The 23,315-nt window shown below is 35.5% G+C and overlaps 1 protein-coding gene and 1 long non-coding RNA gene across 7 annotated transcripts in view; one reads left to right on the top strand and one right to left on the bottom strand.

Moving 5' to 3' along the window:
- The window catches only part of mwh (multiple wing hairs), a 307,353-nt gene that overhangs the window by 32,874 nt on the left and 251,164 nt on the right, over window positions 1–23,315 (top strand). Inside the window, exons 9-18 of one of the 4 annotated variants that reach the window (XR_012455460.1) lie at window positions 1,931–2,075; window positions 6,705–6,792; window positions 9,667–9,839; window positions 10,179–10,361; window positions 12,023–12,235; window positions 14,874–15,017; window positions 15,113–15,202; window positions 18,124–18,204; window positions 18,574–18,585; window positions 22,570–23,078. The gene's annotated coding sequence lies outside the window, so the exon portion shown is untranslated. Of the gene's footprint in view, window positions 1–1,930; window positions 2,076–6,704; window positions 6,793–9,666; window positions 9,840–10,178; window positions 10,362–12,022; window positions 12,236–14,873; window positions 15,018–15,112; window positions 15,203–18,123; window positions 18,586–22,569; window positions 23,079–23,315 lie in introns of those variants that run through there. The other 3 variants (XR_012455461.1, XM_074118651.1, XM_074118649.1) reach the window with 3 other exon arrangements.
- Window positions 12,078–12,694, bottom strand: LOC141449340 (uncharacterized). 3 transcript variants are annotated; one of them, XR_012455463.1, is made up of 3 exons: window positions 12,490–12,694; window positions 12,311–12,404; window positions 12,078–12,227 (listed from the first exon to the last, which is right to left on the bottom strand). It is a non-coding gene; the product is annotated as an uncharacterized lncRNA (long non-coding RNA). The 3 variants fall into 3 exon arrangements; XR_012455464.1 differs by having other exon boundaries at window positions 12,311–12,335; XR_012455462.1 differs by lacking the exon at window positions 12,490–12,694 and having other exon boundaries at window positions 12,311–12,479.

The raw sequence follows: 23,315 nt of genomic DNA, 5'->3' as shown, positions 1-23,315 counted from the left end.
GAAGCATTGACACTTTATTAAGAAATTAGCGGCTTGATGTGTGATTCTTGTATTTATGCAAATGAACGAAGATGTCTGACTGAAATTAATGATGTAAGGCAGATGGTTGCTTATAGAGCAGAAGTTTAAGTTTTGGCTTTGAACTGGAAATCTGTTGAAATGTCTCTCCCTCTAGAATCCTCCTTCAGCCTTTTTGGTAGCTTAAGCATTGTGGTGGGGTTTAAGCTAAGCCCATATGTCTTGCATTTAGGGCAGAACCTCAAAATATACATCTAGCAAATGTGTATTTACAGATAAACATTTGATTGTACCTCAGAGCTGGCTCAGTGCCACAGCCGGGATGACGGGATGAGAGAAACCAGCCAGCGCTGGAGTTCTTTAGGAACTTATTGGGGTTTAGGATGCAATGAGGTCACGTGGCCATCGCCGTTTTAGACCACGTGGAGGATTGTCAGGATGGAACGATGTGGATAGTGATTGAACCAGAGGATTTGGGTGATCAGAGATTTTGCTGTGGAAATTTAGGAATCGGGTGTGGATTAATTCATTTACATACGGAATTTTGAGATCATGATGATGGAGGGTGCGGTTGGAGACATAGAATGGTGCGGAGGACTTTAGACTTGAAAGATTGGATAGGTTGGATGTTGGATGGTTTGGCGGAGTCCCACAATTATGCTCCATATGTCCATATTGGTCGTAATAGTGTTTTGTAAGTGTAAGTTTGTTTTCTACGTTCATGGAGGATTTCGGTCCAAGGAGTCTCCTTAGTAGTCCTTAACGTCTGTTCAGTTCTTGTCTTTTAAGTCTTGGGTGAGGGTTCCAGGTTAGACGGCTGTCTAGGTAGAGCCCTAGATAACGAACCTGTGTGGAAGTCGATAGGTCAGTATCGTAATGTGAATGTCACCTGTATACATTTGGTAGAGTTAAGTTTAATCTTCCATGTTCTGCACCAAGCTTCTATGAGCTCAAGGTGTTCTTGGACAATGTTAGAGACTTGAAGAGGATCAGGGTGGGAATACTATGGCGGTGTCATCGGCGTAGGTTGTGATTCGGGTTTGGGATGTCAGCAGTATAGATGGTGTATAGGATCGGTCCAAGTATGCTGCCCTGTGGCACGCTGGCGTGTATTGCATGAAGATCAGAGACCTCTCCACCGCATCTCACTCTGAAACAGTGATCGGTAAGGTAGGATTGCAGGAGGAGATAAAAAGAAGTGGGGAGGAATTTTTTAAGTTTAAATAGTAGTCCTGGGTACCAAACTCTGTCGACAGCCTGGGCCACGTCGAGGAAGACTCCCAGGCAGTACTTCTTGTGTTCTAGGGCCGAGGAAATAGTGTCGACGACTCTGAATGACTGTTGGATAGTGGAGTGACGAGTGCGAAAACCAAACTGATGGGTAGGGATGATATTTTGGAATTCTAGGATGGGGATAAGTCTCTTGAGGAGTTATTTTTCCAAAACTTCGGATAGAGTAGGAAGAAGGCTAATAGGTCTGTCTATAAAAAGATACCTCGCTAGAAGGTTTATATGATTTAGGGATAAGAGTAATTAAGAAGAATTTCCATTGAGCAGAAAAGTGGGTTGTGCGTAGGATAGAATTGAAAATGGTTGTAAGGAAAAAATAATGGCCTTCCGTGGAAGTTGGCGAAGTATGATTGGAGTAATGAGATCATGTCCAGGGTTTTTTTTTCGAGGTAGATGGTCAATAAGGAATTTCACCTCGGAAGGATGAATTGGTTTAGAAGGAAGGTGGAGTGGAAGGGGAATGTCAAGATTTTTAAGGACAGGACACATATGGGTGAACCTTTTCTTACGCTATTAAGTATTGCCGATAAAATTCTTTAAAGCCCAAACCTTGATGGACGATCTTAGCCTAAACCTGCAATTACATTTCAAATTATTAATATTTTTTTTTGTCTTGTGACAGGTATGTCAAGAAAAATTCAAGTAAGCTTTTAGAATTGGCATTTATTTCAATTATAATAGCTTCATTTAGCTTCATCTGTTCTATCACTATGTCAGACTGCATACAAATTGGAAAAGGAGAGAAACATGAAGTGCACACAAGAAAGGTGAATTTTTTAAAATTCCTTATTGTATTTTTTTGTCACTGTAGCTGTTATTAATGTTATATTTGATGAATTTAAATATGATAATGTCCACCAACGACGGGTAAGCATTTACGGAGGCAATCCCTCAGGATTGATTGATCTCAATCAATCTTAGACATTGATATGTTTCTTTCTAAATTAAGAAGATGGATGCCAATCCATATTTTTTACTATTGCGAAAGCCAATGCCATCAAAACATACAGACAATATACTTTTAGGAAGTTAGATGATACTTGAATTTGTTGAGAGCTCTTTTGTTTTACAAAGTTAGGAGCTAAAGTACAAAGATTATTTAGTCACTCATTTGCCGCTTACAGTGATTCTAATTGAGTACTTTATGGATGCGTTGGACTTGAAAGTCTTTAGCGCTATTAAGCAATATTAAGACAAAAAGTTATTTAACTATTTCAGCATTACTCTTCGCTGCAATTTAGTTCCGCTTTTTATCAGCTTGTTAGATATGAGTTGGCATTTTACATTGTTGTTCTGTTATATCGATCGAAATAGGGATTTTGCTGAGAATGAACACTGTGATGTCTTCTGAAAGTGAAAAAATATTTTTATGTGCGAAACAGAATATCTGTGAGAGAAACGTTGCAGAAGTTCAAACTTATGACTCCAATTTTTCATCTTAGAATGCTAAATGCGTGCAAAGACTTAACATTGAAACATTTTTTCTTTTTGATTCTTTGGAGTTTTTCTGTTTTTGAGGTATGGCAGTTACTGAAGCTCCATGTTTAAAGGAATCAGTTTCTCTATCTTTAAGGGATTCTATCTTTACTGAATTGTTCTGTGGTTTTATATAATTTTATCGTTAACAACTCTACTTGATTTGAAATGTTTATTCAGACAAGTTATTTTAAAAAGGTATTCTGGGGGAGTTGAGTTTATTTCTAAAATTGAAGTTATAATCTCTGCGATCGGTTGTGTCACCGCCAATGCTGCAGTATATGTATACTAATCATTTCACATTTATGAAAAGTGTACTCACTTAGTTAAAGTCATTTGAATAGTCAGTTAATTTAAAGATAAAAAAAATGTAAAATGAAATATTGCATTTCGAAATAATCGTGTTTTTTTCTAAGATGTTTCGCATGACTAAAGCTACGTTTGGAAATTTAAGGCACCACGGTAGCCGAGCGATTAGAGACGAGGACCGCGGAGCTAAGATATAGGGTGCGTCGCCAAAATCCGGACAAAATATATATTTTTTCCAAACATATTTTTAATTGCAAGAACGAAGAGGTTTACAAAAAATATTTTACCCACATTGTTTGTAAGGGCATAAAGAACACATTTACTCAATAGATCCCCCGCTACCTTGAATGACCGCCTCCATTCTCGAACTGAAGCATGTGCAGGCGCGCTTTAATGTGTCGTGGTCCTTGTCGGCGAATGCCGCTTCAATATCGGCTCTCAATGATGCGAAGTGGAAAGTGTTGGTTGTGCGCAATAATAATAATAATAATAATCGTAAATAATAAATATGTAGAGGAGGTAGAGTACAAAGTGCAGTAAGTTAAGAACCCTGGTGAGTGGTGGGGAGGAGTGACGGAGGCAGAAGGTGCGAAGCCAGTGCCGAGTTAAGTCCACAAGTTGCTGAGAATTATATCTCTACCTGATTGGCGTGAGGTGAGCCAGACTCCAGACTAAGCCCTCTGTGTACCCTTAACCACTCACCAGGGTTCGGGCATTAACTCTTATCAATTAATAATTAACGTATCTATTTTTTTAGTTAGAAAAAATTAAGTTTATTTGGCTTTTAGTTATTTTGCGTTATAGTTGTTGGTTATTATTTCAAGTTATTTCAGGTTTTTTTTTATGTTGTGGACATTCAGTTATAGTAAGAGAATTTGTAAATATTGAGTGTATGTAGAATAAGTCATTAGGTAATAAAGAGCTAACAAATTAACTGTAACTTATTCCTTCCCCCCTACCTGTGTGAATGGTCGTGTGAGTGTGAGTGTGTGCAGAAGCTGAAGGAGAGCGCGCGCGTCTGGAGGACTTGTTAGTGACCCTTTCAACTACGCTGCATACGTTATAGACGAAAGGATTTATATCTGGGCTGTTGGGAGGCCAGTATTCTTTCGACCAAAACATGTCGACGATGTCCGACAACCAATTTTGCACCAAATGACTTGTGTGGGCATCATACAGCTTTGCAGACGACACAGTGTCCATCCACGGCTTTACTACTTTTTTTCAGAACACGCAAATAAACTTCTTTTGTGACATTTCCCCCGTTGTTAAAGAAATGCGGTGGTATGACATCATTCGTAGCAAATTTCGTTCTTGCAACAATGGGGACATCTTCAGGGTCGTGGGCGAGCCTACGGTCATTCCTTCGATTGATTTTCGCATCCACAGTAAAAATTTTCTCGGTCAGAAAAAAACCTGAGTCGTCCGGCAGCATTGTTTCTTAAGGAACACAAAAGCAGATTGCAGCGTTCAACTCGCTTTGTCCTGGCAGCTTCGGTAAGCATCTGTTCCACTTTAATTGTGTAAGACTTATAGCGGAGATCCTCCTCGACGATTCGACGCATATTTTTTTCGCTCACAACAACAACCGACGACAATTTTCGGATCAACTGCCCTGGATCTTCAAAAATCAGCTCCTGAGCCCGTTGAATGATGTTGGGCGTCCTGACAACGCTCTCCTTCGAGTGGGTTTTTCTCAACGGTATTGCAAAACCTTCGTTGGACTGCTCCGATTCATTGTACTTCGCGATAACATCATGCACAGTCGATCTCGGGTACCCGAAGAACCGAATTATTTCTGTCAACCAGCACGAACACTTGCGATAATTGCAACTCCACGGTTATACTCCGCACTTCATTTCAACATTGTTACTGTTTAGAGGTTATGATGGTTAAGTACATGCGTCAAGATATATGAACGCTAATCGCGACATCTGCCAGTGGTATAGAAAGGCGGGGATCTCAATTGGTATTTTGTCCGGATTTTGGCGCCGCACCCTGTATATATGGTATATTATGCAACTGGGTTTGATTCCCGGTCTAGTCGAAAGAGTGATGGTTTATAAGAGTACGTAATGGTTTATAGAACAGTATAGTATAGTTTATAGTTAGTTTTAGAACAGTACGAGGGTCGTTTGAAAAGTCCGTGCAAAGTCAGAGAGATAGCACTACTGGCGCGTATCGTGGTTATGTTTAGTTAGTAGCATCTCTTGGAAGAACACACACCAAGTTTCAGCCAGATCGGTCTATTTCTTTGTGTTTGGCATTCGTTTGAATCGAGGAAGTCGAGTGATTTTCAAAAAATGGACGAAAAAGAATTTCGTGTGTTGATTAAACACTACTTTATGAAAGGCAAAACGCCTGAGGAGACTAAAGAGAAGCTTGATAAACATTATGGTGACTCTGCACCTTCGATTAGAACAGTTTATAAGTGGTTTCAAAATTTTCGGAGTGGCCATATGGGCACAAGTGACGCTGAACGTTCTGGACGCCCTGTTGAGGTTACTACTCCAGAAATCATTGATAAAATCCATGATATGGTGATGGATGACAGAAGAGTGAAGGTGCGTGAGATTGCTAGTGCTGTGCGCATCTCGAATGAACGGGTACATAATATTTTGCATCAACATTTGTACATGACAAAGCTATCCGCAAGATGGGTGCCGCGATTGCTCACGCTTGACCAAAAACGAAATCGTGTGAAGTGTTGCAAGGACGGTTTGCAGCTGTTCCAGAAGAATCCGCAGGACTTTAAGCGTCGTTTCGTCACTGTGGATGAAACATGGATACATCACTACACTCCTGAGACCAAAGAACAATCTAAACAATGGGTTACCAAGGGGGAATCTGCGCCAGAAAAAGGCGAAGACCGTTCCTTCGGCCGGAAAGATTATGGCGACTGTCTTTTGGGATTCGAAAGGAATAATCCTCATCGACTATCTGGAAAAGGGTAAAACTATTACAGGTGCATATTATTCATCGTTATTGGACCGTTTGAAAACCGAGCTGCAAGAAAAACGCCCACGATTGGCCCACAAAAAAGTCCTTTTCCATCACGACAACGCACCAGCTCACACCTCAGCAGTTGTGGTCGCAAAATTAATGGAAATAGGGTTCCAACTCGTTTCACATCCCTCCTATTCTCCAGACTTGGCTCCCTCGGACTACTATTTGTTCCCCAATATGAAGAAATGGCTGGCGGGAAAAAGATTTTATTCAAACAAGGAGGTGATTGCAGAAACGAATGGCTATTTTTCAGACTTGGACAAATGCTATTATTCGGAAGGGATCAACAAACTAGAGCAGCGTTGGACGAAGTGTATAAGCCTAAAAGGAGACTATGTTGAAAAATAAAAAAGGTTTACCCCAAAAAATTAAGTAGTTTTTATTTTTGCACGGACTTTTCAAACGACCCTCGTAACAGTATAGTTTATAGAACGTTTGCTATCTCGGCACACTACAACTAATTTGGTTGCTGGACGTAAAGCCTGCCTGACACAATAGGTATTACCTTACTTTTTCTTTTTTTTTACTTTACGTTAGGAAATTTACAGTATACATTGTATTATACTATATATATGACTATATAATGTACATTTTCTCTTTTTCAGATGTTTTGTGCTGAAGGAGAAATTCCGACGATGTTCTTTTTTTTTTTCCAAAAAGATGTTTCATTATTGAATTCTCTTATTATTTGCGGTAAAAGTCAAATTTAATTTAATATTTTTTGTTTGTTCTCCTTGCTAGTTGAACGAAACTAGCCATGTGTGTAATTGCCTAGAAAGGTAATGATTATGTTCGATGTTATTATTTTAGAAAACACAATAAAAATTAAACTGCACAACTGCACAGATTGTTTCGGTCTCATCACAAAACATGTGATGTTAGCTATGAAGTTGAATGGGTGCTAATTGAAGCGTGCATTGAACTATTACTTAAAACTAAAACTGTGTAGTTGAAGGCTACTTATCTCGCTTTGGAGCGGGATACTAGGCTTCCTGCGTGCTGTAGACAGTGCCAAGAAATGAGGCGGTGAGTGGAAATAGAAGGAATGGGTCTGTCCATATTGGTAGGTTCTATCTGTGTTGTGATTAATTAGGAGAGTTAATTTGAGGGATTTAGGGAGAGAACTGTTTAAGAAATGATGTTTTCTCACTTCCTGGGAAAGTTCGGGGGCGCATTGGCCACCACTCCATAGGTGATAATGGTGTTCATCGATCTTGTGGAATTGCTCCAAGATATCCCTGCCATAGTCCTACAAACCATAAAGACGTCAGTGGTCTTATACAACTCTTTTCTTATGTGACGAATACTGGCACTCGACTTATAAAAAAACGCTTCGAGATTGATCGTTATAAGCGCAAGGACCGAATTTACCATAAAATAATAATTTAATTAAAATACTAGGTGTGGCTATTAAATAACGAGACTATTGCTATAAAACATTTTATTTTAAATTTATACATATTTAGTTATTGTCACCTTCAATATGCCCCCTACTCTATCCCTACAACTATTATATATTGAGTTCAAAGGTACCCCTCCAGTGGAGCAGATATTAACATTGGACACATTTTTAAATTAAAAAAATATAGGTATGTATGTAAAGTAATAACTGTTTATTGATGTAGATCTGTTAAGAAGACTTGAAAGTTGTAGAAAACAAAATAAAAAGGTTCAATAATACGATTCTATGCACTCTGTAACGGAAAATGTAATTTCTGTTCCTCTCCGTACTACCGAGTGGTTGCCTGCTGGAACGTATTAGTACCTGCAGACTTTTGGGGTAGTTGGAAGCTCCAATAAAGATACTCTCTTTAAGATACACCTAGCAAAGTACCATGTGCGGGAGGAGAGATACCTTCAGTGGAACTTTGTTAGATCCTAGATTTCCCAGGCATACGAGACCGGAGGGGATGCTGAAGGGACTCGGCTGGCGGAGGAAACAATAGATCATAAAGGTCACAGTGCACACTTACCACCTCTCAACAAAAGTCTTTCTCTTACCAGAGTATGCTAAAACCTTACCAGCTTACCAGAGTAAAAATTAAATCACCCTAAATTATCATTTCAGTTTAACGCACGTCTCCAACATTTATATACACACAGCAAAAAAATTAAAGGGCCACTTTGTATTGTCGTTCTTCCAATTAAAAAGTGCACTTTGGAACATGTTTTCAAGGGATATAATTATGGGTAGAATTAAGATAAACCCTCAGATCTGTCTCAAGAGGCTGTTGTTTTCTTTGACCATTTTTCTCCTTGTTACCTTGAACTTTGTTCATATTGACCGATATGGAGCTATTTCTACTCTATCAGTCTTTAACGTTGAGTCGTGCAGGTTTTACTGGTGTTTGCTATTGTTAATAATGAACTAACTGGTAAGATTGGACATGAACTAAGCACGCTTTGAGAGTTTTTAAAATGAACTTAACAGGACGCGAATTGTGAATCTAGGGCAGAAGTAAGTACATTCTCGTCGGTCCGAGCTTTGAGAGGCCTAGGAACCAATTTTCCAGTAAAGAATTGCTATTATTTATGTCTTATGGATCCCCTGCAAGGTTTAAGGCGGCATCTTTCCGAATTTGACATTGTAGGGCTGTAACATTAATTGATGAAGGCCGGCGATTGGGAGTGAGTCATTCTGTAATCCAGCGATTATGGGGGAGATACCAGGAGACAGAAGGATTCACGAGACGACCATGTCAGGGCCGGCCAAGATCCACTTCATTAAGTGAGGACCGATTCAAGCCCTCAGAATTCGCCAAACCACTTCACCTGCTATCCAAAGTGACCTCTGGCGTGCCACAGGAACCGTGATTTCTGCTCAAGCGGTTCGTAATCGGTTGAGGAAAGGTGGCCTGCGTTCCAGTTACCCGATAAAAGTGCCACGGTTGACCAGAAGACACAAAATCGCCTGACATCTATTAGCCAGAGACTATCGCAATTGACACATTGGGCAATGGAGGAAAGTTTTCTTCTCTGATAAGTGCAAATTTACGCTGAACAGAAATGATGGGCGAATGAGAGTCTGGAGACGAGGAAACGAATGTTTTCTCCCTTTTACACTACAACCAACGTCACCTTTTGGCGGCGGATCAATTTTGGTTTGGACAGGAATTTCTTTCACCGATAAAAGTGACTCGGTTGTGTACGCGAATGGAAGTTTGACAGCTCAGCGGTACATCAATGAAGTGTTACGAATCCACGTCCGCGGTAGAGCACTTACTGGTGGAGAGAATGTACTTACTTCTGCCCTAGATTCACAATTCGCGTCCTTTTAAGTTCATTTTAAAAACTCTCAAAGCGTGCTTAGTTCATGTCCAATCTTACCAGTTAGTTCATTATTAAGGAGAGTATGAAGCAGATAACGTTTGAGCATTATACATTATTGTAATTACATTATAATTAACTCAGTTTTAATTTTGTAATTTTGATTTCAAATAAAAATACCCTTTGTCCAATTAATCAGTTTGTTAATTCTAAAGCACTGGCTTTTCTAAAAACTGAAGAAATCTTCAGCTAAAAAATAGTATCAATAAAATAGGATTGTAATATTTAATTGTATTTCAGAGGAAACATTGGGAGTGAAGGCTCTTATAGTGTTATTGATATATTATTTCACACTATCTGCTGCTCTTATGGGAGCAAGCATTTCCGGTGGAATTTTCATTCCCAGTATGATTACTGGAGCAATTTGGGGGCGCCTCTTAGCGGAATCACTACTGATATTGGCCCCACAAACGGTTAGTTTTTTTTATGAACTTTTAGTTTTTAATAATTGGCTATATTATAAGCTTGTCTGGCCGCTTTAGGCAATTTATTGCACGTATGCCCTTATTGTGCCCTTCATGTTTCTTTTCCCGAGTGTCACAAAAGATATTGTCCCAGATTAACGTTGGGGATTAAGTTAGCACGGACCTGGTTGTGAAGACGGCGATGAGAACCATTACATATACGATACACCCACCTTCTCAGTAAAAATCTGCTGCCTAAAATAGAACTGTTTCTTGTTAGACTGTGGAGTCAAGTTTTTTAATGGGACATTGATGATTGTGAAATATTATTTATTTATTTTTTTTTAGAAAGCCTGGTGTCGTCCACAGATGTACGCTTTTTTGGCAGCAGGAGCCCATATAGGCGGGACAACTAGAATCTGTTTTAGTATAGGTATAATTCTGCTTGAGTCTAGTGGACAAACGTCATTTGGCTTGCCAGTATTTATTGTCGTTATTACTACCAAAATTGTTGCTGATATGTTTACACATGTAAGTACAAAAATAATATTTATTTATTTATTGTATAAGACAATAAGTCGTTACAATGGAATTGTGTTGACAAACAATAACATAAAATAAAAGTACACTTTTAACTTAAACATATAAAGAATAACTGAAAATCTTTCTTTAAGAAATAAAATGCTTAATATAAAAACCAAGAAAGAAGAAAAAATAAAATAAAAATAATACATCTTACAATAACCATATTTTTTAAAATTATATTTTTAAAAACAAAAACATACAACTACTAATAATGAATACACTACTAAAAAAAAACAAATCCTGCTAAAAAATACTAATTTAAGAAAAAGAAAATAATAATAGTAATCTCTCTATTTTTAAGGAAAAATTCATATATTTGTACGGCAGGATAAGGCTTTTTTGGTTCTGATTCGTAACGACTCTCTCCATGCTAAGCTGGCCATCAAAAACTTCCCTATAAAGTGTCCTCTTGCCTCTGAAAATACAGGGCAAACGGCCATCACGTGAGTGCCATCTTCTTCCTCTTTGTTGCACAAACATTTTCACCACTAATTTTAAAACTTACATTGTATATAGTAAATTTTGAAAAATGTTTGCCATTTAATCTCAGCTGAGCAAATAGGTGTTTATATTTTAGAGGAATATCCTACAGGAGATAAGGTTGACACACTATTTCGTTAGGAATTATTGCATGCAACTGTCTACTATAATTAGAATTCCTTGCTCTGAGAAGATCTTCATTAAATAAATAAGTCCTATATCTATCAACGATACAGACTAGATCAGATTTACAAAAATTATTTGGCCACACAAAGGATGGAATGAATTTATTGATTAAAGTTCGTAATTGTGAGTACCAGTTGAATTCATGATTCATCCTTTCAAGGTGAAGGTTCACCAATGTTGTAAAACAGATTTTCGGATACCTGGATCTGTCCATTTTTTCTATTTTTAACAACCAATTTAACGTTAATTTCAAAACAAACAGGCTTAAATTGACATCACCAGTTTCTATTGAGGAAATGAGGAGTACTTTGGTTAACATTCAAGGTCCTTTTAATAAATCTACATTGTACAGCGTCCAAATCCTCTAGATATCTAAGGCGCCATATAGGGGCACCATACAACAAAGCATTTCTAATTATTGAATTAAAAAGATACATTTTTGATTCCCAAGATTTTAAATTATTTTTATAAAAAATATTAAACCATTGCAGAGTTGGCCTTCCTAACCGCTTCATCTTTAGCTTCTTAAAAAAGTAAAGATCTAGAAAATGTAACACCCAAATAATTAAAGTAGGAAACCACCTCCAGCCTAGAAGAACCAAAGTAAAATCTTCGGACAAGCGTTGATTCATAATGGGACTCAGTGCTCTACCTTGCATTTTTATAAGGAAAAGTAAACATATTTACTAACAGTTCATGCACATATAAATACCAACAATGAATAAGTATGAAACTAATCAGAGTTAACGTGAAAAGAGGAACCAACAGTAATTGCTAATACGGCTAGGTACTTTTTTAAGTTCTTTTTTCAGAAAGCCTTGGAGAGCGAAAAAGTATATTGATGGTAGAGAAGAAGTTAGATTATTTTTGTCTGTCTAATTCTGGTCCACATAAACTGCTTTACTCCACATTTTTTATTTATAATTTTAAAACGTTTACAGCCCATCTATCATTCTGAATGTCTGATGAAAGGAATGCCATTTTTAGAAAGAAAGGTTCCACCAAACTGTTCTTGGATTCAAGTACGAAATATAATGAATAAAAACGTAGTAGCTTTACCACAAGTTACAACTGTTGGAGCTATTGTGCATGTTTTAAAAAATACCAAACATAATGGATTTCCTGTGGTTGATCCAGACTTCAATTCTGAAGAGGTAAATGAAATTAAATTCTGATTAAGTAATAATACAAATAATATTTAAAGAATTTGAATATTCAAAAAGACTTACAGAATTAAAACTGAAGTACGTTTTTCTGAAAAACGAACAAATATTTAAGTTATATAAATTACTTAATTGGCATTCTCTTGGAGCTCTTTGTCCGCTGAGTAATCAAGTAATGATTGATAAAGGCTTTATTATTGTTAATTATTTACACATAAATCAAACAGCATTCAACCAAAATTTACCTCCAGCTGCCGGCCGTTAGATTTTTCTTCCCTAGAACCTTCTGATGCCTCACTGTCGGAGTGATGAATTGCCCATCACTAAACACTGTCCAGAGGCCGGCTCTGAAAAAGGTTTCAGGTGCCAATAACCTCAGAAATAGATACGTCTTAAATTTTTATGTATATTTACACTAGTTTAACATAATAATATTAATAACATCTTAACTTAATCACGGACAGAAGCAAAGTTTTTTGTATTAATTAAAATAATGTACAATCCCAAAGCTTCAGTTGCGACTTTCCTAAACATCCCACAGTGCATCTATAGTGAATATGTTGTAAGAGTGATGTACAGTGGAGTCTATATTATTAAAAGGAGGACAATCTTAAAAGTTCTCATTTTTTCACTAAACTTATCTCTCGATTTTACATGACAATTCTAATTTTATAAAAGTATAAGATGGCACAAATGATGGAATCTGAGAAAACACTATATTAATCGACTGTTACTAGAAGGTTTCTTTTATTCTCTCCCATTACAATGCTTTCACAGAGAAGATACTGCCCTGTCACAAGAGCTGCTCAATAAATATTTGGTGCTAAAAAAAAAAATTCAGAGACCAGTCCAGTGTCAAAGATAGTAGCGGTGAGGGGGCACATTTGAACAGAATTTACATTTTCTGTAACAGAGTGCACAGAATCGTATTATTGAACCTTTTTATTTTGTTTTCTACAACTTTCAAGTCTTCTTAACAGATCTATATTAATCTATAACTGTTGTTGGTACTTTACATACATATCTATATTTTTTTAATTTAATTAAACATTTAGTCAAATGTTAATATCTGCCCCACTGGTGGGGGTAGCTTTGAACACAATATAAAATAGAAAGAAATGAAATTACTTTACTCTGAATCTACCTTTTATCAGTTATTTCTCTCACTACTTCATTACTTTCTCTTTTAAGCCACTGAAATCTAGTTCAAAAACCAAGAATAAAGAAAAATCAAGAAGTTCGTTCTACTCTAAGTGATGGGTTTAGGAAGTTTGAAGAAAATATTCGGTTTGTTGCAGTTCTTAGGTTCAGACCACTTTCCCCTATTCTGCGATTAAACAGAAAAAAGTCACAAACTTACAGGCTGGTAGGGCGCATTTTAACTGAGATGTTGAAATGTGCCCCCTCTCCTTCCATAAAAGAAAATATAATATCCAAAATTTTTTTTGTAAGCAAATCAACTTTGATAGAATCACTGCAACATATGACCCCACTACTGAGTTCGAGAGTACTGAAGTAAACCAAAAAAACTGTTTTTTTTTATTTAATAGTTACTAAAACGTTAATAAGTGAATTAATTTATCAGTTCACAATATATTTACGTGACCCCCAAAAATTCTCTCGCGACTCCCTGACGGGTCGCAATCCATGGTTTAAGAAGCACTGTACTAGTCCATAGAGGACTTAAGATGAGGGGCGACAGTGAATTGTTTTCTGGTCGGCAGTGATTAGGTTTTGAGTAAACAATACTGTAAGATTAGAGAGAATTATTTAATTGGATACATATTATGGAGCATTAGTTAAACCGCGTAGAATTTTTACAGCATTGTTTCGAGATGGAAGATACCCATACCATACCATGCGAATCCACAAATCAAAGTAACCCTTATATTAGTTAGATAAACAGTGTAGTTTGATATCATGAGGTTATGATGGCTCGGCGTTCAAAACGTGTCGCGTCGAGTTTGAAAGTGTATTTTAAACCGCACAGCATCATGAAACTTCTTCCTTAATTGTTGTCATTTTTCTTAATTACGAACATGGTAAAAAGTTAAAAGATGCAATATTTGTGGGGCGCAGAATTTGGTTAATTTTTTTTAATTGTACTACCTTCACACATGTTACTCAGTACAATTAAAATAAATTAAAAGAACCGTTTCAGTTTACAGTATTTTTCATTTGAAACGTGGAGTTTAAAAAATAAGGAAAGGGAAGAACTAAGACATTGTCGCCTACAAGTCGTAATGGAGCCGAGCCTTCATTTCGGCAAAGAAAAAGGCTCTGTTGAGACCCTACTTTTCTACTAATAAATAATGTGCAAAATAACACATTAGAACACCAAGCGTAGGATTGGTTAAACGGATTAACAATTTGAATAAACATAATAATGTTGTTTATAACTTCAACTGATTGTTTGAAATGTTTCCATGCACCTAAGGACTTTTTTTCAATAATTATTGCCAGTTATTTATTTATGAATACTACTATTTCTTTACTTTGTCTGTGTTTTCCCGGTTATCACTTAGCTGTGTCTCCCATAGAGTGCAAGCAGGGATGCCCATGTTCTGGAGTATAATAATTTTATTACTCACTTATGATTTTTTATTTATTTATTTATTTTTTGTTTAAGGAAGGAATTGACTCCTACGGACAGTTATTGGGATTAGTGTTAAGGAGCAAATTGTTAATAATTTTGAAAAATAAATTATATGGAAAGGAGTCTTTTCAAGGAACTTTGAATATTCTAAGAAATCAATTCGACACGAATCTCGAGGTTAAAACTCCTTATTCATTTGAAATTATGTTTCTATAAACACTTTTCTAATTATCGTAATCTTAAAAGTTATATTTAATTCTGGCATGTTTTAGTTAGGAGATATTAGATTTGTAAAAGGAGAAGAAAAGAAAACAGTTGATCTGGGCCGATTTATGAATCCATCTCCAATCTTTGTTCAAAAGGTAATTTATTGCATGATTTCATTTAAGCTTCGCAGAAGTGCGACTAAGTTGAATATAAAAAGAAAAGTTAAAAGCACACAGAGGTTTTTAAGGAGCGAACTTGTGAACTGCCGCTTATTAAAAGATTATGAAAGCTCCTACTATTGATGATGTATCCTCCACCAACAACATTTCTATCTTATTACTTTTCTAAACCCCGCGGAAAATTCAACCTGGGAAGTTCCACCAGAGCTGTTATCTCTTCATTGCCTCCTCTATATAAGGGATCGTTGCGGAAAAAGTAGCTGCTTATCCCAAAATACTTCCGATCCCTGGAAGATGTCTTCGAAGTTAAAATTTAGGCGAAGTAAATGACGAAATTTATAAACTTAGAATAGTTTATATTTTTTAGCAGAAAATGCGGGATAAAATCTTTCTAAGTTGGATCTACAAAAGTTAACAACTGATACTTTGTGGTATGTAGAGGTAGTTTAGATTGGAATAGAACTAATGGAGTTGGCCGACGGCTCAATTCTGTAATAGAAATTTCGTAGGATTTTGACCAAGTCATTTTATAACTTTCTAATAATGTTAATGCAAAAGTCTTTATACCAAAATGATTAACCCATGGTTGGTCCGAAATGAATGAAAAATAAATTAGAAGGTTATTAGACTGCACGTAGATACAAAAAATTTCAGTAATCATTGTTTTTAGGTTTAACAACCAATTTTTTGTTTTAATTTATGGAGGCTGCTGATTGAAGTAATATTCAAAGTCTTCATTTTACAAACCGCCGCTAGGTAGCATGATAGTGCCAGTTACATTAGGCTAACTTTAGCAAGAGAGTTTCATACCAAAAAGAAAGTGAAGTTCCTCAATTATCTACCCTTGGTATATTTTACTATATTCCATATTATTAAACGAACATCTGTGCTTAGTTCTATCTGTAACAGAGCTACAAAGTAATATAAGGAGTTACATGTACATATTCTTTTCTTTCCAAGTTTTATAAACTGCCAGTAGATAGTATTCAAGTGCTTTGCTAGTTCTTCTTTTCCACTTTTTTTTTATAAGCATTGTACTGGATTTTTAACTATCAAGATTTACCTTTAGTAAAATAATTAACTCAAAGTATTAAACAGAATAGGTGCTACTTTAATTGAGAGTGTTGACCACCAAACTTAGGAAAGTTAGACTTGGCTGCAGATCTTGGAGTGATTTCATTTTTGTGTTAGGAGAAACTTATACTAAGAGTCCATCTTTGATCGCGACATTTGATATGTAATTGAAAATAATAAACCCCGTCTGAAAATGAGGCATTTCCATTTCAGAGAAGGGGTTATTTAGTGAGTATGGCACTGTATTCAGTTCGAGTCAAGCTGCCTGCACTTAGACTTTCCTTTCCTAGTGGGGTGATGCACAGATGAGTTCGTTACAAGAAAATATTGTCCGAATGTTGCTAATGACCACTTTTATTTACTTTTAGTTACTTGACTTACTTTTTTTTTTTTTTTAACAAAACTTTGCTAAAATTGATTTTTAGTTGCCTAGAAAACATTATTGTCTTCTCTTAAAGGAGGTGCTATATCATTTCCTGATTACTTTTTCTTTAAAATTCAAAGGTGTGATTAGTTTAGGTCTCTACTAAGCTAGTGTTGAAGCTCGTTGCTTAATTAGTTAAAAAAATATGTCTTTCAACCGTCTCTTCGATGTAGAAGAAATCTTACACCACATTGAACCATCCTTTAATAGACTTGGTGATTCATAAAAAAATTTTAGGAGGCACTTATATCGAACCTTTCCTTAAATAGTACTTTATAAAAGATGGCTATGGCCACATTTATATCATTAAACCCTTTGTTAACTGGCTTTATAACATTTGATGAGAGTAATTCCCATTAAGCTTAAAAAGTGGTTTTTGCAGTTTAGATAAATAGTTGTCTCCATTTTTTGAGAAATCACCCAAAAATGAAAGACGATTCTATTTTGTTGCACTTTATTATGTATAATACATCTGTATTATATCAAATATTACTGCATTCCATACAATACATATGCCTCTTTGCCTGTCACACCAAAACGGTAAATCGCATGAACTTTACATTCTGTATTTGTTTTAAGTACCAAACGTTGGAAAGCGCTGGAGTAAGAAATGCCCAGTGGAAGAGCCACTTTATCGAATCGATTTCAGGTGTTTTCTTACTTTGAACTTGGCACACCAAGTGCAATACGAGAAATTTTATAGCTTTATTTTGAGAATTCAGCCAAGCGCAATTCAGTTAGCTTTCTTCTAACTCAGGTCATTGCAATATAATGTACTATCTACGAGTATACTGAGTTACAATTTACATTCGAAATATATCTTGTTATAATCTGAATAGATTTTTTTCATTTTTTAAGAGTTTTTTTTTTAAAAGTCGTTTGTAATGGTTTTGTTTAAATATTTTATACATTACAATGTGTTGATCTATCATTTTCAATTTAGATTGCAGTGATGGTGAGCAATTAATTAATTCTATTATGTTCAAATGAAACATTTTTCTTAGAATTTTTTTGTAAGCGGTTTTGTTCAGAACGGCTAAGCTGTTTCCTAAAGTGCCGTTTGGATGTTATCAACGTTTTCACGCGTTTATGACTTCTAAGAATAGAAAATATCTAAATTCTGAATCGGGAGATTATCATCTACCCGCTAGTCAAAACGGATTTTTCTAGTTTTTGTAAGTTTCTAGTTAATTGCATAAAGATTTGATTTGAAATTGGATGCAATGGATGTTTAGGCCTTTAAGGTTGGCTTGCAACATTTTCTCTGATAAAATGTGATAAGAAAGTTCGTGTAAGTGTTCACTCCAAATTGTTCCTTTATAGTTAGTTATAACCTACATATAAGAACTAGTAAGCGTAATATTTATGAGTCGAAATTCAATTTCCGTAATATTTGCAGGAGACGTCATTCTCCACAGTGTATGCTTTGATGGCCGGATTGGGAATGAGGCACTTATTGGTTGTAAATCAATCAAATGAGGTAAATGTTACGAGTGATTAATTAAGTGATGGCTGTGCATTGAAACCTGAACTTTACTTCAGCAAGTTCACTTTTAGATTTAAAATTGTATTATTGCTTCTAATATTCGCACAAGTCGATAAGTTCCTTGATATTTATTGGTTAATTTCTGAAACATCACTTTTCCAAATATTTCGAAACTGAACATGTGCTTTCTTAAATGACTGATGTATCATGAGGTTGCTATAGGTGTGCGGTGGTTATATTATACTGTGGTTATAAAAAGTATCTGTTTACTTTTTAAGAGTTTTTTTTTTTAAAGTCGTTTGTAATGATTTTCTTTAAATATTTTATACATTACAATGTGTTGATCTATCATTTTCATTTTAGATTGCAGTGATGGTGAGCAATTAATTAATTCTATTATGTTCAAATAAAACATTTTTCTTAGAATTTTTTTTGTAAGCGTTACTCATTAGTTGATGAGTTAGTTTACATAATAACCGAACCACTAAGGTAGAATATATTCTTGAAAAATTTGGTCTTGTTGGGAAACAAATATTTCCAAAATACAGTACATGTACAATGTGATAAATGAAAAACTCAGATTAACTAAAACCGGATAAAAGTCATTTTTAGCCAATCTGACAGCGCAAATTTTAAAAATTGTATGCTGAATATTCTATTGCAAATAGAGGTGTGAGTGAATGATAAAATAATTGCAACCATGTGCTACTTGCACCCACAGTTGGTATGAATAGTTTACCACCAGACTGAATGTGTCGCTTCTAGCCGAGGATGGTGTACGTTGGAATATTAACCACCACTGCAGAAGTTTTGTATTATTACAAGGGATGACACACAAAATTTATCCAAACGTCTTTTTGTCAATTGTATTGATGAATAAGGTCGTCTTAAATCAGTTTATTGTCCCAATTTCTTCCACCTTACTGCCACCTATTGGCAAGTCACAGAATTCAGAATCAATTTCTTCAAGTAAAGTCTGGATGATGGTCACAGCAGGAACGACTGGTTTCAGTGCACAAGAAATATCGCTCGAAGTGTATGAACAGAGCGCACGGAATTAGCAAATCTTTCAACTGAGTTTTTATCTGCCCCACCTGACCATTCCTCACTGACCATGTTATTTCTTCCATCAACTGTAACTTCTCGAAGCTGACTCCATTGAAGGTTATAGTCTTGCACCATTTTTTGCATTTCTATGAAAATGCCTTTTCCAGTTGTTCCATTCATGCTGCAACCGGATATGAACTCCTCCATTATCTGAAAGTGACCACGAATGAACACGAGAAGTTCATTTATTCGTTGCTTTCATCATACTTTCTTTGCCATCAGTAAATAGCTTTCCTTGTTCTGCCATCATTGGACTATTTTGTAACAAATTCATTTCCAGCAAACTTTCTCGTGAAGAGATTTCTTTGGGTTTCTAAATTACGTTTCGTAGACTCATTTTTCTTGGAGCATAACTTTCCAGAAATGATGTTTTGTTTTGTAGTGACGCCGAAGATTGGACTGTTTCAAAATGGCAACAATTTCGCAGCATATTACGCAACTAGTTTTCTGGTCCTTTGTTTCCACAAAGGTGTACTTTACTCGTCATTCTTCATTGAAAATCCAACACTCGGTGTCCACTTTACTTTTCTTTGTACCATAATGAAAGGTGAAGTAAACGGGGTCTGAAAATGAAAAAGTCATTGATTAAAATCTTGGGAAGGAGCGAAATTAGCAAACATTACAATTAACAAGAGTGACAAGAAAATCTATTTACAATATTTAAAATTGAAAATAGTAAATTTAAGCACAGAGCAGCAGCCAGGAGATGTGCACGTGTGAAGATCTCCTAGTATTGTAAACATAATCTTTATGTTAATATTGTATCACAAAGTCTTGTGTTCCACACATTTTATCAAATAAATTCAAGTACCGTCGGCGGGCCTGATAAACTGGTGTCGCGGGCCGTAGTTTGGTGGCCCCTGGTCTAGACAATAGAGGAATTAGCATACATTGAAGATTGGCTTCACTTTGTGTCGGACCATTATTCCTTGAAGTGGCTACACACTATCCAAGTTCCTATTAATACGGTTAATGAGTTGGACATTCAAACTCCAACATTAAGATTTTAAAGTAAGACATGTTCTTGGAAATAAAATTTGGGCCCTGACAATGTTCAGGAAAATCATAAATGCATAGAGACTTCCCGAGAAGTTCTATATTTATCTATTCCAGTAGAGAATCCACTCAGATCACATCAAGATTCCTGGAACATCGTCGTATCCGAAAGAGGTGGCAGAAAATTTTTGGGAAAGTCTCACTATTTACCCCCACTGCTGGCCCACTTGGAATATACAAAACAGTAGGTTGAATCAATTTTAAGTCAATCACTGACAACACCGTGAAGTATGTCTGAAGCTGAACCGGTTGTCAAAAAAGAAACACACTTTCAGTCTTATGAGTTCTCAGAGAGCTGTAACCGTCCTTGACAGATGATGTCTTCTGATCTTAAGGTTCTTTTTTGCATAAATACCAAACAAAATTGGTTTCTCCTGGCATTTTCTAATTGCTGCTCCAAGTTTAATGGGTTTTTCTTTTTTCTACGATGGAAAGTCAACATAGAGCGCACTATCTTAAAAATAATATACATTTAAGTTTATTCTGGACGCCCCAATTTGTCATTTGTGACAATGGCAAGTAATACACTGAGGAAGAATTAATAGAACTTTCAAAGAAATATGGCTTCGAATGCGTTCTTTAATACCAGCCAATTATTCTGAAGTCAACCAAGCAAAACGAGTTGATCGGGTGCTGAAAACCATAATCTTATCATGTATTAGATCCAAAATTGTCGGTGGGTAAAGCTTCTTTCAGAAGTTGGATTTGTTTTTAAAACTCAAGAAATGAGATACCAGTACCAACTGAAATTAAAATAATTGATCTAAGGAGGTAGCAACTGTTTTAGTCGGGTAGTCCTGTTAAATAATAGCTTACCAACATATGGCAAGAAGCCTTATTAACAAATTAGCTGCTAAATACGTGACAATTGTAAAAAGTAGTTTATGAGACTGTGGACAATTTCTGAGACACCCTTAAAATATAAAGTAATTAAACACTCTAAGGATAATAAATATTTAATAATTTCGAAGTACATGTATAGTTTAAGATACTAACAATATGTTCGGGGCTGGTTTTAGCCCCAAAATAGATTCGAGATATTCCAGATACTAAAGATTTATTGTGTTAAATCAGACGCCTTTTAAGGAAGATATTTAATAAGATATTAAAACTTTTACGGGCGCATTGACTACTGCGTTCTTTAGCGCCAACAAGGAGGATTAAAAAAAAAAGAATTATTGGTTATACCTACAGTTATGAGCACATGCCATATAATCCACAAACTAGGTGGCCAATAATAGTTTGCTTGGATGGTAACCCGTAAATTGCTATTACATACCAGGATATAACAGATTTGAAAGAAATATTAAAAAAAAAAAAAAAATCTAGATGCGCCTTAAATTATTTATTTAAAAAAGTAACAATAATAATATTTGGGAATGGATTAGCGGTTAGCTGGATTCGCACGCAATGATTCTGAATTCAAATCCAGCTGGCGCTCCTTAAATTTTCTTTTCTAGGAGCCTCTCGCGCTCACTATTGCTGTTTAGTGACAGTGTTGTACAAACCGGACGTCAATGACCTCAGATGTTGATTCACTTAAAAATAAATAAATAATTATAATATACATGGAAATTAAGATTTGATTTTTACCGTTTAAAAATTAATTAAAACCACTTACTTCATAAATTGCTGTTACATTATGACGATGATTTATTTAATTTCCAAAGATGTTCTTGGATTATTGTTTGATGTGAACCTTGACCCCTGTTCGTGCACACTATGCCATAAAACATGCAGTAACTTCGTATGTAATTGTTTGTATATGTTTATTTATGAATATTTATGACAGAAAAGTCACAGTCGTTAGCTTCACTTTTTACGAACTTAGCTTACTCTTTTATGACCCTTTCATCTATAAATAGTATTTTTGATGTTATTACCTTCTAGACTAGTCTATGCTAATTAAAAATTATCCGCCCGATGACTTAAGATCTTCATCTGAGAATTTTTTTCGTGGTAGCTAGTTAAAATCAAAAGTCTTGCATGTCATTAAAGGAGAGTTAAATGTGTTAAATTTTTGAAACATTTTTTCCGAAAAAAATTGATGAAAATGTCAATGGAATTTATGTCTATTAGTGAGGCTTTTTTAATTTCAATTGATTATTAGCTAAGTTATATGATCTCAAAAAACATCAAAGACCCGAATAGTCCTTGTGCATTGTAATCTAATTAAAGTATTATTTTACTGCATAGGTTGTAGGCGTAGTAACAAGAAAAGACATTGCTATACACAAATCTGAAATTACCTGTTGCACTGCTGACACCAAAGTGGTTCCATTAGTTGATGAGTGAAGACTATACACCATGTGATAGTTGATATTAGGCCTTAATAAAATAAATAGATTGTCTAAAAATAATGTACTATTTATTTAAAATAAATTAAAAATGTTTCTAAAGAATATGGTGGGGGCTAAAGAAGTAAGCTGTAACGTTCGCCAGGGAAGAGTGGGGTTGTAAATATTGTGTATATCGTAGCTACGGCTAACTGACGGCAGATACCTAATACTCGCGGACCCAAGTGCGTCGTGTGTTCTCCTGTTTCCCTTTGTTACGTTACTATTCCCATTATTCGTAGCTTTTCTCTCTCTCTCAATTAGTTGACACAAATGAAGTTCTAAGTGCAGCTTTTTTTCTCAAACAAACTGAATCAGCTTAATTTATTGGTTTATATTCTCATGGATTCTGTGTGACCAGCACAGCAGGTAAATTAAAGTAATCTTTTTTCTAAAATTAAAAGTATCTTCTTTTGTTTAAAAACAAATTTTATTCACGTTTTTGTAGTTTAACTTAAAGTACCACTTAAAGTTGACATGCATGTAAAACGATTGAAGAATAACTGTAAATCTGATTTTGAGATTTAAATGAATAAGCTAATATCTTATTCAGTATTTATGGACTTACTGAATAATGAGTTATTAAAGAAAATATTTTGCTTTCAA

Source organism: Rhodnius prolixus, unplaced genomic scaffold (assembly GCF_049639745.1).
Source record: "Rhodnius prolixus isolate KJV_2025 unplaced genomic scaffold, Rpr scaffold_2, whole genome shotgun sequence".
Lineage (NCBI taxonomy): Eukaryota > Metazoa > Arthropoda > Insecta > Hemiptera > Reduviidae > Rhodnius > Rhodnius prolixus.
The sequence above is the reverse complement of the archived record's forward strand: the minus strand, read 5'-3'. Positions and strand labels throughout refer to the sequence as shown.